This window comes from Cebus imitator, unplaced genomic scaffold (genome assembly GCF_001604975.1).
Source record: "Cebus imitator isolate Cc_AM_T3 unplaced genomic scaffold, Cebus_imitator-1.0 Scaffold1082, whole genome shotgun sequence".
In the NCBI taxonomy this organism is placed as follows: Eukaryota; Metazoa; Chordata; class Mammalia; order Primates; family Cebidae; genus Cebus; species Cebus imitator.
Window position 1 is genome coordinate 35,674 of NW_016108397.1, and position 5,260 is coordinate 40,933.

The window sequence follows — 5,260 nt, forward strand, 5'->3', positions numbered from 1 at the left end:
AAGATTTCCCTGTTCTCACTCCTGTGGTATAGACTTCATTACAAGTGTATTCTCAGCAGGGTGAAAATCAATTCTTGAAAAGGTGAAAACAGGGGGCAGTGGGGCCGGCACGGCCCAGCAGCGGCACCCGAGGAGTGGGGCCGCGCGGCACCAGGGTCTGCGGGTAGAGACACTGCCCCCGCTGCCCAAGGGCCTGAGCGGGCTGCTGCACTCCGCGTCGGTCGGCGGCGTGGCCAGGGCTGGCGGCACCTGGAGCTGGTGAAGTCGCGCATCCAGGACAAGCTGAGCCGCGGGGGGCGCGGGGGTGGCGGCCGGGGGGCAGCGCTGCCAGCCAAGCCGCCCAGCCTGGACGCCGCTCGCGCTGCTCCGCAAGGAGATGATTGGTCTCCGCCAGCTGGACATGTCCTTGCTCTGCCAACTGTGCGGCCTTTACCAGTCGACTCCGGAGTACAAGCGGGCGTGCCAGGCAGTCTCCAGCCCAGACTGCTCTTATGCTCTGGACAATGGCTTCTTCCATGAAGAGAAAGAATATTTCCGGGAGCAGAACTCCCTGCGTGGTAGGAGGGACCGAGGCCCTCCTCGGGACTTGCCACTGCCTGCCTCCTCCCTCTCCAGCACTGACTGGATTCTGGAGTCCATCTAGACGGTCTCGGGAGGGATATGACTGTTGAGAAGCCCTTCCTATCGGACACGCTGTCAGCGTTTGCTGCCTGTCTTGCAAGAAAGCACCTCCATTGCGGATGGTCCTCGGGCACAGGGGATGAGCACTGCTAGCTTCACTTGTAGGCTGGGAGTTCTCTGAGGACACATGGTGGCAATCCAGTTTGATGGCTGCAACTCCTGCTTAGGTGACCGAGAAGTCCTCATCAGTATCCTCTACACCTTTATATTGAGATGTACCTGCTGGGGATTCATAATGAGAATATAACAAGCAGATCTCGGTGGAAGGCCTCAGTGGGTGTTTTGTGTGAGGTGGCTTGTAGCCAGCCACTTTCTTACAGATGGCAGAGCATTCAAACCGCCTTTGTGTTAGGGTTCCTCCTTCCAGTTTGGGATGTATTAAAACCACCATTTCACTGCTCCCTTCCTCTGTATGGTCTGCAGCTTTTCTTCCTCTTTAATGAGCATTTAAGCCTCCCGGTTCAGGTTTATCTATTTGTAAGCTGCACTACTAACTGCCCAGTGATTCGGTGAAAGCTTTTTTATGAAAAAAGTTAACATTTCTAGTCATCCCGATCAACTGGCTTTTCTCAACCAAAAATTTGTGTCATTCTTTGTCTATCAGATACAGAAGGAAGGAAGATAATATGAAGACATGTTGAAGAGTGAAAAAAAAAATAACTGTGGCAAGCCAGGGTTCTGTATCGCTCACTGTAAGATGGCTGTTTCCATTTTTAAGATTCTGAGTGTAAACTAATGTGCTAGAAAGCAAACCAACCTCCACGCAAACCAGTAATTACCTTAAGCCTTAATATATTTATTAAAATACTTTATGAGAACATTAAAAAAAGAAAAGGTGAAAACAAATTGTACTCTTTTTATGCATAAAGTCCAGAAAAAAGAACATAAAGAGATACACAGCATATCTGTGGTATTGAAAATTCAGAGGTATAGGCCTGGCACAGTGGCTCACACCTGTAATCCTAGCACTTTGGGAGGCTGAGGTGGGAAGATCACTTGAGGCCAGGAGTTCAAGACTAGCCTGGACAACACAGCAAGACCCAGTCTCTAGGAAGAATAAAAATTAAACAATTATCCAGGCATGGCAATGTGCACCTGTAGCCCAGCTTTGGTGGCTGAGGTGGGAGAATTGCTTGAACCTGGGAGTTGGAAGCCGCAGTGAGCTGAGATGGCGCTACTGCACTCCAGCTTGAATGACAGAGCAAGAAGATCCTGTCTCTAAGATAAAAACAAACAGAAACTCCATTATATAATAATGCTACCTGAGGCCAGGTGCAGTGACTCATGCCTGTAATCCTAGCACTTTGGGAGGCTGAGGCAGGCTGTCTCTTAAGGTCAGAAGTTCAAGACCAGCCTGGCCAACATGGTAAAACCCCATCTCTACTACTGAAATTACAAAAATTAGCTGGGTGTGCTGTTGGTTAAAAATACCTTTTTTAGTAGACAGGGTCTCACTACATGCAGCCTGGTCTTGAACTCCTGAGCTCTAGTGATTCTCCTGCCTTGGCCTCCCAAGGTGCCAGCATTACAGGTGTGAGCCACCGTGCCTGGCCGCTATCTTAGCATTCTTATGGTAGCAGTTTTGAGGTAGTGGTCCCCCTGGAGAGGGTCTTGGGGACCAGCCCCTGGGTGTCCCTGGACCACACTTTGAGAACTCCACTACACAGGTATTCTCTCCTCTTGACAGAAGAGAAAATGAGACCCCAGGAGGTAATAAACCTGCCTGAGTCTGCAAAGGTGGAAGTACAGCTGAAGTACGATACAAAAGAGAGACATAAACCAGGCATGGTGTTGCATGCCTGTGGTCCCAGTTGCTTGGGAGGCTGAGGCGGGAGGACTGCTTGAGTCCAGGAATTTCATGCTGCAGTGAGCTATGATCACACCACTGCACTCTAGCCTGGGTGACAAGGAGAGACCCCTGCCATCTCCAAAAGAAAATAATTACTTAATTAAAAAATAGAACCAGGGAAGGTTTGCTTGACTCCAAAACTGTGTTCTTTTCATCTGTTCTAGTTCCAGCTAGAGGGCCCAGGGTACATATCTGGCTTCTGTCATCATTTTTTTTAGGTGCAAGAAATGGAAACTGATCTAACTTCCAGCTCACATCAAGCTGGAAAAAGTCCAGTTTCTAGAAGCATCTCTGAAAACGAAAGTGTAAGTTTCTAGCACACAGTTCCACCAAGGGCTGATGATGAAGAGGGGAAGCGGGTGCTCTGCGCTCAGCTGGAAAAAGCCAGTGTCACCAGTCTCTGCCATTTGCTTGTGGGATAGGTCCCCAGGGTGGGGGCAGAAAGGGGATGTGTGCTTCTCCTGTTGTCCCTAAAATCCATGGGATACAAGTAGGTGAACCCCAGAGTGGGTAACTCCTCAAATCAGCTCAACTGCTATCTGATTGCCCTGGAGTTACCAGGGAGTGTGTTTCCCTCACCATGTGGACTCAGTCCTGCCATGGCAGGGCTGAAGCTGACTGCAGATACACGTGCTCAAGCCGACTGCACATACACTGCAATATACATGTCCGTCTCCCCTTCTCTGTGATGAGCTCCCCAAGGACAAGGACTGGACACATTGTTTTTTTGGTTCCCTGCCCCCACTTCTTGACAGCAGGAAAAGAGAGGCATCTACAGAAACTGTAACAGAACAATGCAGTCCCCCATGTGAGATTTTTATTGAGAAAAAGAAAGGCAGTGAAGGTCTGGCATGGTGGCTCACTCCTGTAATCCCAAACATGCTGGGATGCTGGGACAGGAGGATCACTTGAGCCAGGAGTTTGAAGTTTGAGACCAGCCTGAGCAACATAGCAAGATCCTGTCTCTACAAAAAATAAAAATGAAAATTAGCCAGGTGTGGTGGTGTGAGCCTGTAGTCCCAGCTACTCAGGAGGCTGATGCAGGAGGCTCACTCAGAGGCTGAGGTTGCAGTGAGTTATGATTGCATCACTGCAATCCAGCCTGGGCCACTGAGCAAGGTCCTGTCTCAGAAAGAAGAAAAGAAAGGAGAAAAGAAGGGAGAAGAACGAAGGGGAGCGGAGGGGAGGAAAGGGGAGGGGAAAGGAGGGCAAGGAAAGGGAGGGGAGGGGAGGGGACGGACAGGGAGAAGAAGAGAAGGCAGTGAAATCCCAGATGATCCTTAGCACTCCTTTCAGAGTCTGCAAGCAGCACTTTGGGGGCACCCTAGGGAAGAAAGTCTGCTAGGTTCTGGAAAAAGAAGCATGAGGAGCTGGGTGCCGTGCCTCACACCTGTAATCACAGCACTTTGGGAGGCTGAGGTGGGCAGATCACCTGAGGTCAGCAGTTCGAGGCCAGCCTGGCCCACATGGTGAAACCTCGTCTCTACTAAAAATACAAAAATTAGCTGGGCCTGGTGGTGGGCACCTGTAATCACAGCTACTCGGGAAACAGAAGGGAGAATCGCTTGAACTCGAGAGGTGGAGGTTGTAGCGAGCTCTAGCCTGGGCAACACAGTGAGACTGTCTCAAAACAGCAACAGCAGAGAAAGAAGCCCTTGGGACTGGGCTTCGGGCTGCCTCCTCTGCAGGCCCCAGGTCCCCTCTACCCATCCCTGCATGCTTTCAGACAAATACAGCCCTTCCTTCAGGGTGGCAGGGAGAAGCTGCAGCAGACAGGAATGGGCTGTGCAGGAGCAGCAGGTGCTGTGGCCCCTCCCGAGCCTGCGGGGAAATGCTGCAGATCTGCGGCCTCACACAGATGGATGGAGGGATGGACAGGTGGACAGACAGACAGGCAGCAGGGATTCCAGGCCGGGCCCCGGAGCATGAGCCACTGTGCAATCATCACAGCAGGTGCTACCATCCATGGTGTTCTAGGAATCTAAGTCAGTCTCATATGCTGGATGGCAAGCCAGAAGCAGACGCCAATCTCGGGCTGGGCAGAAGGCCATGCAATCCTGCACACCACCACCCTCCTTTTGCCTTCAATCAGAATTGCCTTTTATAGGCAAGTTGATGGTTAACAGCTGGATGGCAAGGTCAAAGGACTAGAGGGGGAAGCATCAGAAACACCAGGTGCAGGAGGACAGAGGAGATGAGGGCTGGGTTCAAAACCCGGGGCTCTGGGGCAGATGCTCAGTTCAGGGAAGTGGAGAGGCAGGGCCAGGGGCCAGGGGCTTTGCAAGGGTGGAAGGGGGGCCTGGGTTGGGCAGGCATCGTGGAAATCACTTCCATAAGGAGCGTGTGCAACTCACTCTGCTCCACAAGGGAGGATGCGCTGTCCACCCTGCTCTTTCTCTCTCCCTTCTCCCTCCTTCCTTCCTTCCTTGCTTTCTCTTTCTTTCTCTTCCTTTTCATTCTTTCTTTCCTTCTTTCTCTTCTCAGTCTTTTCTTCTTTCTTTTTCCTTTCTTTCTCTGCCCACCCATTTCTCTTTCTTTTTTACTTCTTTCTTCTTTTCTCTTTCATTCTTTGTCTCTTTCTTTCTTTCCTTCTTTCTTTTCTCTTTCTTTCTTTATCTCTCTCTTTCTCTCTCTCTCTCTTTCTTTCCTCTCTCCTATTCTTTCTGTCTCTTCCTTCCTTCCTTTCTCCTTTCTTTCCCTCCCTCCCTCCTTTTTTCTTTCCTTCCTCTC

The 5,260-nt window shown here is 50.7% G+C and overlaps 1 pseudogene; it reads left to right on the forward strand.

Annotated features, from left to right (window-relative positions):
• LOC108298779 overlaps positions 1-758 on the forward strand; it is a 7,098-nt pseudogene extending 6,340 nt beyond the window's left edge.
• The last annotated feature ends 4,502 nt before the right edge of the window (positions 759-5,260 follow it).